The following is a 14,012-nucleotide window of genomic DNA, read 5'->3' on the forward strand; positions in this document are numbered from 1 at the left end:
CATATTGACCATATTGACCATAAAACCAATGTGAGAGGAAAACCCGAGGTTTCTGGACATGGTGGAAGATGAGGGAGTAAGAAGCTCAGTAAATGCATGTATTTCAAGAAGCTATAGAGAAAACGATTCATTTAACCAAAACACAAAAAAAGAAGATCATTATTAAGTTCTAGGAAGGCAGTAACAGACTAAAATATGTTGTTTTCTATATTCTATCAGTTATATATTCTAGGGAACTTGTGGAACTTGCTATGATGTTCTATGACAGCATGCAGTTCTGTAGCAGATTGTTTTACATTGTGTGATTTAAATACTATAGGTAAATCTTTCATTATTCAGATATAAAAGTACATTGTAGATGATAGATTAAAGCGGATTTGCACATATTTTAAATTTTAGCAGATGGAGCTGTAGAGATTGCTAAATGGATAAGAGCTCTTGCTGCTTTTTCAGAAGATCTGAGTTTAGCTCCCATTACCCGCATGAGGGAACTCATGACTATCTGTAACTCTTGGTCCATTGGATTTGACATCCTCTTCTGGCCTCTGAAAACATACATATAGTTAAATAAAAATAAAATTTTAAAAAACCACATTAATACATGGTTTTAACACGGTCACTCAGTATGTGAACAATAGAAAATTAATTGCATTTTACATATCAATGAGAAACAGAAAATAAAATTAACATGCCTGATGACATAAATAATTTCACATAAGAATGGATATACTGAATATTATAAAACCTCCATATAGAACATTCTATTTCTGGGATACACTGAGTGACAAAAAGTAAAAGACAAGTCATGGAGAATGAGAAAATATTTGCACTCATATGTCTGGCAAGAGCTTAATATTCCATGTATCTAAAGACTGCAAAACAATAATGATAAAAAAAAAAAACTGAGTCAAAAGTGCATTTGAACAAGCATTTTTGTGTTCAAATGAAAATAAATACAAAAAGCATTCAAAGAACTTTCCTTAAGGGAAATGTAAAATGAAAACAATAATTGACTGGACTGTATGCACACTGACATATATGTGTATGTGCATGTGTGTGTGTGTGTCTGTGTGTTTCTGTGTATTATATATACATATATATGTTAATATATACGTATGTATATATGTTTATATATAAACACATATATATGTATATATGTTTATATATACATATATGTATTTTAAAAGATACAAATACTAGCTAAAATATTAGAAATGACAGCACTAATGGCTTTCTAGTAGAAATTTAAATTCTGTGGTTACTGTAGATGTTCTTCCTCAAATAGTTAATTTCTATTCATAAGCATATACTGAAGGTGACTGAAAAAATGAACATGTAGAAATAATTCATAGTCCTGTATTCGTAACACTTCCATAGTAAAACAATCAAAATGTCCTCTTCTAATGAATAAATAGGAGAATGTTCAATAATATTCAGTGGGATATTATTTAACCATAAAAGAGATACAACATCACTGCATACTACCTTGAAAGATTTTAAAAGCCTTCTGATATGAAGTGAGCCAGATAAAAAGGTCAGGGAATCTTAGAGGCCACGGCAAGAATCCACTTCTAATCAGTACATTTTCTTTTGAGGTTTGAGAAACATTGTGGAATGTATAGTGATCCATATATTTACAACATTGTGACTATACTACAAATAAGTTGCTTGAATAATGAATTTTATAGTATATAAATTATACCACAATAAAATACTGTTCTTCATGAAAATTTTAAAATTATGCCTGGATTTATTAAATATGAAAATATTACAGTTGTATTTTGTGAGATGGATAATATAGGACAGTGATTCAGTGAGATGCATAGAGGCCAAGGTACAAATCCCAGCATTCATGGATGCTTTGTTTAGGGTGAACTATCAATGTGACATTTTGATTGAATTTTGTGGAGCCAAATAGAAAATAATCAATCTTAATCTCAACTCACAGAATTCAAAACAGCAACTTCTGGTAGACTGGAACATGTGTAAGCAAGAAACTTTTTAAAACATATTTTGTATTTCTTCTTGTAGAAGAAAATAAGGAAGAATCAATGTGATTAGTAAAATGGTTCAATACTTTAAGTATCGATATGATGATAGTTAATGGAACAAGCTATTGTAAGACCCCCAAGAGGAAGGACCTCACCCAAGCCTCAGGAATTCATGGCCACCCAATAACTCACAAGACACTGAACTTGATGCAAACAGCAAGAGGTTTATTTCAGGATCAGTGCTAAGGTCAAACCCATAACCCATGCAGGGGTTGTGGGGTTTGACCCAGAGCTTTGGGGTATATGGTATTTAAAGGAAAAAAAAACACAATGGAAAAACACAACCCAGGGGGAAAACTACAACCCAGGGGGAGTGAAGGGGGGTTATTGGAAAGTATCTGTGAAAAATCCAAGCCGATTTTTCAGTTTGTGACAGGGTTCAAAAACAGTCACGGGGAACAGGCTATTCTCAAGAGCCTATTCATATTCAACCATCTATCTTGTGGTCAGTCAAGTTCCTGAAACAGAGCTCAAGAACAAGCTGACCTGCACTCTTGGTTCTGCTCAACCTGCTATGAGTTTTTGAAAAAATTTAACCCTTTCATTCTCCACTTTTTCTGGTGTAGGAGTTCTGATCATAGAACTAAATTTCAGTATGTTCATAATCTGGATTTTTTTTGACCCTGTAAAGCGTGATATTGTTGGCATAACATCAAAATCTGAACATCACTTATTCTTTCGCTAACAAAAGCAACTAGTTTATTCAATATGCAGGGGCCTATAGTCAAAAGCAAAATTAGAATTAAGATTGGTCCCACAAGGGAGGGTATCAAAGTGGTCATCTATGGTGACTTGCTAAACCAACTCTTGAACCAACCTTGTTGTGCTTCTGTATCTTTTTTTTTCTATCTAGTCTCTCTCTATGTTTGCTCATAGAATCTCTAATTACTCCTGAATGATTTACATAAAAGCAGAATTCTTCTCTCAAAACAGCACAGAGTCCTCTATCCTTTAAAAACAATAAATCTAATCCCCTTCTATTCTGTAAGACCACTTCTGACAGGGAAGTCATAGATTTTTCTAATTTAGTTATAGACTGTTCTAGGGCCCTCAAATCTTCATCCATGGCTGATTGTAATTCATGGAAGTACTGAGAAGCCTGTACTAGGGCGACTGTTCCTGTCCCCACACTGGCTGCCATTCCTAGTCCCAAGCTTACAGGCAAAGTTAAGGAGATAGGCTCTCTCCGAAAACGTCTCAGACTCATATCAAATTTATCTTAAAAGGTATTGGCTGGGTGATAATAGATTCTGTGTACCAGTTGTATTAGCACACAATAATCTTTGGTGTCATTGAAGACAGAAGTTGACACAAAAGGGGTTAACCCTGAACTGTAAGCCCACCATTTGTCTATTCCGGGGAATAGATATTGGGTATCAGAAGTTTTGGGGCTTTTGAAAGTCTCTTTACATAAATGTTTGTAGGCAGCTGGTGGGGTTCCTAGGAAGGTCCCTTTTCCCTAGACCTCAGTAAGTGTCAGCTTGTTCTTATTGTTCCAGACACAAGCATCATGACTGGTAGTATTATTAAAAGCTCCAGATACTGCAATACCTTCATAATAAGGGGTCCTGAGGCAAGACAAAGCCAACAGGATTCTGTCATATTAGAACTGGACCCGTGCAACACAGTGATTAAATTTAGCAGTCTTTGTCCAGTGTTTGGGGAGGGTGGCGAGGCCAAAGGTAACTTCAAGGGGGCTATAGTGGGAGAGGGCCTCTCATCTTGTGGTTTTAGAAGAGCCACTGGGGCAGGGGGCTCCTTTTCAGGCAACACTTTATTAAGGCTCACTGACTGAGAGGGAGGACTCTCTCTTTTGAGCCTGATAAGAAACACCACCCCAGGGTCCTGTCCAGTTACATATAATCTCATACCCCATTTCTCCCCTTTACCCAACCTCTGTATTCCTTCCCTTTTTTGGTGAAAGTAATGTTAAGTGGATTACACCATCCCAATTGTTTACATCGTTTTAGGTTAGTCATACCGTTGAAGTGGCCCCTTTTTTCCCTATAAAGATATAATCTCTAGTAGAGCCAGGGTGTACCCAGTATCCAGTACCTCCCATTTCACATCCCCAATTTTTGCAGTAGAATGACTCTAGTACTCCACAGGTTCTTGTCTCATTCAAGTCTCTTCCATCCTGAGACAAATATAAAAAGAGGCATTAGTAATGAGGGTACATGCTCCAGGGTATGAACATCCCATTCTCTCCAGCTGGGGAATCTAGGGGTCATCAAAAACATAGTGGCCTACTTGTTTAGACTGCGTGTGGGTCAGCTGCAGAATATCCCAATGTTCAAGGCTGGGGGCCAATTGACAAAAGTCAGGCTCTATGGCAGGCCACCAGGTTTATGGGGGCTGCATTTCTTGGATACTCCAAACAACACTTTCAGTCTGTGACAAGACTTGCCAGGTTAGTTTCTGGGGGACATAAGGATTTTTATTTGTCACCTGAAGGGCACCTGCAATGCAGGCACAGCTTAAGAGGATCAACAGTCTTTTTCAGTTCCCATTCATCTTTAGAGGGTTCAGGAGCCTTTTTCACGTGGGAGGAGTGAATCCAAGCCGAGATGCCTTCGACTTTCACTGCTGTGGATGTGCTTAGGAGCACCAGGTATGATCCCTTACAGCGAGGCTCAAGGTTCCCAAGGTTCACATCCTGTGGCAGGGGATGTGAACATTGTCTCCAACCTGGAACTGATGAGGCACACTCAGGACTCCAGTCTCATAAGTTTGCCTCAGCTGCTCCCAGACTTCACACCAAACTGCTTCAAGTGCTTTCATGCGGGTATATAAGGATTGAGAATGGATAGCATCAGGATCATATACTCTACCTGCCTCAGTAAGTGGTGGTGGCCCCCCACATAAAATTTCATAAAGCGTTAGTTTAAAAAGTCCTGGGGTATTTCTAACCTGGAACAAGGCAAAAGGAAGGAGGGCTGTCCAGTCACCTCTGCTGGTCTTTAAGGCTAATTTTGTCAAGATCTCTTTTAGAGTTCTATTCACCCTCTCTCTACCTGTCCTGAGCTCTGGGATCTATATGCTAAATGTAATTTCCAATTAATCCCCAGTTGAGTGGCCGGTCCCTGACTCACCTGGGCAACAAATGCAGGTCCATTATTGGACCCTATTATCTTAGGTATTCCAAACCTAGGGAAGATTTCTTCTAAGATCTTCTTGGCCACTATATTTTCAGTCTCATTTTTGGTAGGGAAAACCTCTACCCATCCTGAAAAGGTATCAATAAAAACTAGTAAAAACTTGTTACCATATCTGGAGTGCTTAATTTCTGTGAAGTCCACTTCCCAGTAGGTTCCTGGCCTGTCTCCTCGGAGCTGCTTTCCAGAAAGTGCTTTCCAAAAAGCAGTATACATGGTGGGTCTGGCATTGGTCAGGGCGCAGGCCCTACAGTTTTTTTTACCACCTCTTCAGCCAAGTCAGATAGTCCAATTATATAGCAGTCTGAAGATCTTACCACCTCTTTCAGCTTCTTTGCTCCTAGGTGGGTTAATTGATGTAGGTTAGTTACATACTTAAGTGCCTCTTCTTGGAACCTGGGCAACAGAAGACCAAGACCAAATGTGAGCAAAGAGATACAAAGACGTCTGTTAGAAAAAGATATTCTTGAGGGAGGACTTGTTTTCCATCTTCAGCCTATTTGTATTCAACCATCTATGTGGTCAGTCAAGTTCCTGAAACACAGAGCTCATGAACAAGCTGATCTGCTCTCAAGGGCACAAGGTGCCAACACAGTCACTTATTGTCCCAAAGTCAATTTATCAGCATCTTTAACTTGCACAACCACAGCAGTGATAGCCTTGAGACAAGTAGGCCACCTGCTGGCGACGGGGTCTAACTTCTTAGATAAGTAGGCCACTGGCCTCTTCCAGAGTCCTAAGGATTGGGTGAGGACCCCTCTGGCGACCCCTGCCCTCTCATCTACATAGAGAGTGAAAGGCTTCATTAGGTCTGGCAAAGCTAGTGTTGGGGCGGTTAGCAGGGCCTTTTTGATCTTTTCAAAGGCTTTCTGGTAGTCTAGAGTCCATATGAACACTCCTCCCTCTTTTGTCAGGGGATATAGTGGGGCTGCCATTGTAGCAAACCCTGGAATCCAGAGACTGCCAAAGCCAGTGGTGCCTAGAAATTCTCCTGGTGTGGGGTGGTTGGGACAGGGATCTGGATTACAGTCTTTTTCCTGGCCTCTGTTACACACTGCTTTCTATCTCGCAGGGTGTATCCCAGATATGTGACCTCAGTTTTGCACAACTCTGCTTTTTTAGCTGAAACCCAGTATCCCAACTCACCCAATTCTGCCAGCAGTCTCTTAGTCCCTTGGAGACACCCAGATTCGGTTGATGCTGCCAAGAGTAAATCATCTACGCACTGAAGCAAAGTTATCTGAGGATTTTCAGCTCGGAAGGAGGCCAGATCTTGATGGAGAGCCTCATCAAAGAGGGTGGAAGAATTCTTAAACCTCTGACGCAGCCTAGTCCATGTCAGCTGCCGCACTAGTCCACTGTCAGGATCTCTCTATTCAAAGGCAAAAAATAGGATGGCTGGAGAAATGTAACTTTAAGCAGAAGAAGGTATATTTTAAATCTAAGGCCATATACCAGTTCCTGTCTGATAGAAGCGAACTAAGAAGGTTGTAGGGGTTGGGCACAGTTGGGTGAATAGCTTGAACTCTCTTATTGACGTCTCTTAAATCCTGTATGGGCCTGTAATCATTAGTGCTGGGCTTCTTTACTGGTAACAGGGGGGTGTTCCATGGTGACTGGCAAGGAACAAGAATACCCTGCTGCAACAGCCTGTGAATGTGAGGCCTAATTCCTTCTCTGGCTTCTTGACTTATTGGGTACTGTCATACCCCAATATGGGAGGTGTCTGGGGCTTCTTGCTGTTCTTGAAGCTCATGAAGCCAATATTCCTCTTCTAGTTTTAAGGCCAATATCATAGAGATGGGAGTTCCTCAAGTTACCTCTGGTCCTGTTTGAGTTAACTTAATCTGTGCCTTCAACTTTGTCAATAAGTCTCTTCCAAACAAAGGCATAGGGCATTCAGGAATAACCAGAAAAGAATGGGACACTTGTTCTTTCCCCAGGTCGACAGCTCCTGAAGTAGTCCAAGAATATTGTTTCTGCCCAGTTGCCCCTACAACTATGGTCTTTTTGTTTTTTAATTTTCCCAATGATTGTTTGAGAACTGAATATTCTGCTCCAGTAGCAACCAGAAAGTCCATAGGGGTCCCCTCCACTCTCAGAGTTATCCTAGGCTCGGGGAGGGATCCGAGTCCAGTCTCCTCTAGTCATCTTCTTTGAGAGTCAGGAACTTAGGGGTTCTGCCTTTCTTCTTTGGGAAGTCTTAGGCCCAGTGTCCTTTTTCTTTACAGTAGGCACTCTTGGTTCCACTCATCCTGCTAGGAGTTTTTGAAAATTTTTAGCCCTTTCACTATGATGTGTTGACACAGAACTCAAGACACAAAACCAAAAGAGGCACCAATTTTAGAATATACTTCTACAAATAAGTGAGAAAAACATGAACCAAGAAAAACCATAAAAAGCATTTTTCAATTAAATAAGTACTCATAATTAACAAATATGTGAACCTGCTATAATATCAAGGAAATATAGACTAAAAACACTCATTCTACTGATGGCTACTAGATAAAATATTAGAAATGGCAGCACTAATGGCTTTCTGGTAGAAATTTAGATTCTACAGTTACTGTAGATGTTCTTTCCTCAAATAATTTCTACTCAAGCTTATACTGAAGGCGAGTGAATAAGTGAACATGTAGAAATAATTCATAGCTGCTGTATTCGTAACAACTCCATAATAAAACAATCAAAATGTCCTATCCTAGTGAATAAATAAGAGAATGTGCAATAATATTCAAGCACAAGCAGGACGTGTACTGCTCAGGTTCCGAAGGGCAGCTCTCCATCACGATGACCTCATTTGCTCATGTCAGTGGAAACATGTTGTCTTGTCTCATGCTTCTCCTCCAGAGTATGTCTAATGAAAATGCATAATAATAGCATGCTGCTCCAGAACAGTTTACAACAAAAACTAAAATTACCCGTATTTTTTACCAATAATGGGAAATCTGTAAGTTGTTGATAATTACCCATAAAACTATGACAGGGTAATGAAACTCAAGAGCAACAAGGCACCTGAATATCATGAGTATTTTCATTTCAATCACACAGAGATCAAAAGTAGGGCAAATGAACTAAAGTTTAGTCTGACATCTACAAAAATAAACCAACATATTATCTACAGTCTATTGACAGTGTGTAAATGTATACTCAGTGACATTATATACTATATTATAAATTTTGCTTCATCCTGGCAAATGATAATCTAATTGTCACATGAAACTCTGGTGGACATGTGCTTTTAATGCAATCCTCTAAACCTATCACATCTGTTGCAACTAGTTACACTGTCCCAGAGCCAGCCACAGGCTTCTGTGTTGGTCCTTTCTAGAACTCATCAGAGGTCATCATGGATGCTCATCTGGCAACACAGAATTCACAAGAAATAACCAACTTAAAATATGTAAACAACGGAAAACATAGTAATATTCTTCATGTCTTTTGTGTGAAGCAATAAGATACAGGACATGTACTGTCTATGTTATACCATTGTAACCAGCCTGGAGTCTTTATAAGTGAACCCAGGCATAATACAGGAGCCTATATATGAACACAACAGTAGGTTTAGAAAGAAGTCTCAAAGGCTTTGCTTTGTTTTTTGGGTACCTATTAGCTATTGAGCATTATAGTAGTTACCCTGATAAAATAGAAATAATCTTAATTCACCTTTCTGGAGATAAGATGTAGACACAAGTTTGTCTGTACATATACAACCAGACAATATAGTATTGACATTTTGTCACATATATTGTCTTCCATTCTCTCTCTCAGATACATTTTCTTAATATTCAAGCTCAAACTGATTTCCAAGGCAAAATGAAAAGGCTCTCGTCAAATGTTTTAAAAATGAGCTCCCGTGTTTTGTAATAATAATGGTTGGAAGTTCAATATTTCTTCTCAAACACAGAGGCAGGGAGCCATATTTACAAAAGAGTTCTCTGTTTGCCGTTTCCTTCACACAAGACAACATTGATAAGACCTTTGCACCCACACCAGGTGCTTGGCCTTCTCTAGGGAATTTGTGCTGCCTGGATACTGCCTTTGATTTGAACTTCAAACATCTTTGAAAATGAGAGGCTGATTTAAATACCATTTGGAAATTTAAAGCCTAGTATTTTATTTTATTTTGTTATAATGCCTTCCATGTATTTACATTGCCAAAATCAATCAGTGCTGTAACTGATTATTGTCCTGCTGCCAGGAAGAGATTTTGGAAAGTGGAGCCTTCATGTGCTCAAAAATTTACATGTGTGTACTAAATACTGACAAACTTAAAATGAATTTAAGAACAATCTCACCATTTTTGAGAACGTATCATTTAGCAAATGATTTATGGTCAACTGAACAATTGAAACATCTCTTCCTTTCCTAAACTGTCCTCACTCACTCTTGACCAGACTGGGACAATATGAGGTTAACTAAACATGTTTTAAAGGAAAACTTAGTTTTGTCTAGAAAATTATTTCCATAATTACTCTTTTAGTTTACAGTGTTTGTGAAAATGATGAGGAATTACAACATTGTGTTTTCTTTAAAAACAGACCGTTATAACCCCTTGTTTTCTCCTTCTTTATTTTGTCTGATATTAGGCTTGGACTCCTGTATCGTCTGGTGACTTCAATTGTCTGGTGAGTCTTGTTTTGTTCTCTTTCACAGCTGCTGAGAACCATTTCCCTTTTTCTTTTCACTTAAGTCTCAGTCTTTTAAGAAAAAAAAGGTTTTCTATTTTGTTTTTTAAACTGCAGGTGAATTTAATAAGGCCAAAATCAATTTCATACTCAGGGTACACTGATATTCTTAATCTTGTTATTTGACATTTAACCTAGTGCTTTTGACTCCAGGCTGGTTAAAATGGTATAACATAGACAGTACATGTATATATGTATGTATATATATATTATATATACATATATTAACATATATTAACATGTAACTTTATAAATAATATCTGTTGCAACAATTTTTTTTCTTTTTTTTATTAGATATTTTATTTACACTTCAGATGGCATCCCCTTTCCCCATTTTCCCCCCACCCCCTTTAGGAAACCCCTATCCCAAGCCCCCTTTCCTTTTTGCATTTATACGTTTTTAAAAAATAATGTTAATCATAGGCTTTATAAGTTTGGAATTGTTCAATCAGAGGTGTAACCCACTGACCAACCTAGATATAACAACTATCTTTGACTGGTGGAGATACATGAACATCTGCTTCCCTGTCTCCCCCCTCTTTCTCTCTTTCTTCACCTAGCTTCTCCTCTCTTTCTTCTTCTCCTCTTCTTACTCCTTTTCTTCCTCTCAGTACTCCTCCTACCTTAGCTCCTCCTACACATCACCCTTCCTGTTAAAATGAAACTTTTCTCTCAAAATACAATTAGAACATAATTATGCCAATTTGTACCAGTGAGGTACAGGATAGTCCTAATACTCAGTCCATCCTTTTGTTGACTAACCAGCTCCTCTGTCATCTATTCTAACTAAAACATGTAGTTCTAAACCTGGCTTTAGGATAAATGTCAGCTGACGACCATCCACTCAAGTCTTTTCTCTTAAGGTCAATAGTTATATGTTTTCAACCCCATCAGAAATCCAGAATGACTGAGTTAACTATAATTGTGGGAAGTACAAATCATAGTTTCTAAAACTAGGCCAATTTATAGAGACCTCTGAACACCTGGACACTCGCTCTACTTCAAAACGTTAGAGCATCTGTTCTTCTGCCTTCTGGCCCAGGATCATCTGACAGACATTAATGCTGCAGAATTATTAAGGGCTGATTACTCTGTCTAGGCAGATATAATCAGTCGACTATTCTGCAAGTGTGTCCTTTTCTGGACAGTAATTTGTCTGTAGAAGGAAAGTGGCAATTCTTGCCTAGTGGCTGTCTCACTACAACTGGAGTAACTCCAAGGATGCTCAATTTCTTCTTAGAATTCAATATAGGAAGCTGTCCAGAGCAGACAGGTCTCTAATGAAAATGAACATTACTACTGAAATGTTTGTCATGTCAATTCTGTGGATTTCTGATGTTTTGAAAACCAGCTATCCATGTAAGGTAATCTGGACTGTTGCCTGTTAACTCCACTCAGCTATTTCTACATAAAACATAGAGAACACCCTAACAATAAACTCCAAGCCATGAATTTGCTATAGTCCCTTAACTCACAGTTATTATGCAAGATCAACTTGAAATTTTTAGATAGGTCAAATTAATGTAAAAACATACAGCCACAGAGAAGGTGAGACAATATGTTTTGCATATTATGGTAGAGCTGTAAAATACGGAATGCAATAGACTTTACTACACTAAAACTCTTAAAATTTTTCTAGTCTTTACCTATATCAATAATAGGCAAACAAGGGTATTCTGTTTAATCAAAAATGTAATTGTTGCAACAGATATTATTTATAAAGTTACATGTTAATAAATGTATATATATGTATATGTATATGCATATATATGTATATATATTAACATGTAACTTTATAAATAATATATATATATATATAAACTTTGAATTTTTGTTTACTCCAGTGAGCCTTTTGTAATAATGCTCACATTCAAATTCACACTCAGACTTCACCATACTTTGAACTCACTCAATATTATTTTATTATAAAATATTATATTCTTTTATAATTTATTAATCTAAAACTCTATGTTTCAAATTTCCATGTGCCCCGAGGTACCCTGTTCTCTTCATGTTTGCAGGGTTGTTCTTTGTAATATGGAGTCAAGAGACAGTCACATTTCTAATTAATTTGCAGGAACAAGTCCAATCCTTCCAGGAGCCGAGTTCAGGATGAAGCTTAGGAGGCCAGTCTCTTTGTGATGGTCTTTTATAACTCACTCTGAATTGCTTTCATGCATTCTAGAAGAATACTTGTCATCTGTTAATCTAGATAGTCAAACATCCCATGACTTTTTATTGCTTTTCTCACCCTTAAAAGTCTACCCAAACACCAAGTCATTCTTGTTGAGCCCACACTTCTTAACGTTAAAGAAAGAGAATTACAGTGAACAAAAAGTACTTTAACTTGTGTGAGATGGTGGTGTTTCTAAGAGCTTCTGGATCATACGTTCCCGTGGGAAATGGTTTTTAGTTCCTCCTCTTTTTCATCAGCATATAACTATAACCTACAAGTCAGCACCATTCCTTGGAGAACCTGCATTGACCCATATCTGTCTATTTTATCTCTTGTCTCTGGGCCTCATGAGATTAGTGACCAACATTCTTTTGGTATTTCATGTTGTCCAGAGCAAAAGTAATCTGTTCTTTGCTACCCACAACAGCTTATCCAGTCAACGTGTTAGCTTTTACTGGTCAGGAGTCACATTTGTATGCTGTTTTATTATGCTTATGTAAGAAAATTGTGAAATCAAAAATTAATAATAATGTTTTGAGTTTTACTAGCAATATATAGGATGAACAATTTAAGTTAGTGACTTTTTTTTTTAAACCAATTTCTGGTCCCAGTCACTACTCAGAAGTGGATAAATGTTAGCATATTCTACAAATAAGAAATATATTTTAACATTTATTGAGAGGTAGCACCTTAAAGACAGCCCAAAGTTTTACCTTCTCTATTTATAACGAATAATGGAATCTTTGTCTGATATTTTTATCCTTTTGTGTTATTTTTTAAAAATATTTTCTGAACAATATAGTACCCTTTCTCCCGAATTTCACATCTTCATTTAAATAATGTAGAAGCTCTTAGGATGCTAGATCAACATGAGGATTATTCTGGATCTTCTTCTCTCACCTCATTTGTCTTAATTAATCATCCTTTAATAACACTGAGAACTTAAAATAGCTCTAATTCACATGCTTTCTAACCATGGGTCCTGTAGGATTTCTCCACCAGTGTATTGTTTAATATAAAGTATTACTTCACTGATCTAGAAGTAATCTTCCTTTACTAAACCTTGATTGCTGGTCATGTGATTATGTTCTTCCTTAACTGGGGTATTCTACTTCTATGTACAGAACCATCTTTCATGTCTACACATATACCCATACCTATTTATTATTAAAGGACAATTCAAGTCCCTTTTCTCATGTATGACTTGATTGTATTAATTATTGTAGTTTAATTCTCTTTCTGGTAATTTTTATTTTCAGGGTCAAAGTCCAGCATTTTATCTAGCTAAACTATCACTGCTTCTGGAGTGATTGTGTTGTATGCATGTTCTTACCCAGCAAATTTACTATGTTGAGAAGTAAGTTAACTCTAATGCTTCATTTGCTAAACACAGCATATTGAAAACATTGCTCTATCCTTAGCAGCTTCTCAAAAATCATTTTTACACATCAATTAGCTTATTTACAACTTTGCTTTATTTTAGAGATCTAGTTTCAATTATAATTTGCATAAAGCTTGATCCAGTTCTGACTGGCAAAGCAAGCAGTAACATGAAGATAGGCAAGATGGGCAGCATTACCTGTAAAATAGAAAACCACAGCACTTCTAACATACAAATGATATGCAAACTAATAATACAAATTAGGTACATTAAAATAAAGTGATCAGTTACCATAGTTCTCAAACTAAAAAATAATAGGTGCTCTGGGACCAACCATTAGCAATAAAAATTCCTTTCAATATTCATTTATGTAAGGTAAGGTACTTGAAGCTTATGATTCACTGATTTTGTGTCTTTGTGGGTAGCCGCGGTAATTTGTTCCAATTCATCAATTTTATTTTTTGCACCTGGAGCCTGAACTTTTAAAGAGGTCAAAATAATAACATGCACAGTGGTGTACAGTTGGATTCAAATTTTTAAGAAGTCACTGGGAATGAGGAG

The 14,012-nt window shown here is 37.4% G+C and overlaps 1 protein-coding gene across 1 annotated transcript in view; it reads left to right on the forward strand.

Moving 5' to 3' along the window:
• The first annotated feature begins 9,811 nt into the window (after positions 1 to 9,811).
• The window catches only part of Ptprd (protein tyrosine phosphatase receptor type D), a 1,324,101-nt gene continuing 1,319,900 nt past the window's right edge, over positions 9,812 to 14,012 (forward strand). The window contains exon 1 of the mRNA XM_076934732.1: positions 9,812 to 9,834. The gene's annotated coding sequence lies outside the window, so the exon portion shown is untranslated. The remainder of the gene's footprint in view (positions 9,835 to 14,012) is intronic.

This window comes from Arvicanthis niloticus, chromosome 5 (assembly GCF_011762505.2).
Source record: "Arvicanthis niloticus isolate mArvNil1 chromosome 5, mArvNil1.pat.X, whole genome shotgun sequence".
Classification (NCBI taxonomy): Eukaryota; Metazoa; Chordata; class Mammalia; order Rodentia; family Muridae; genus Arvicanthis; species Arvicanthis niloticus.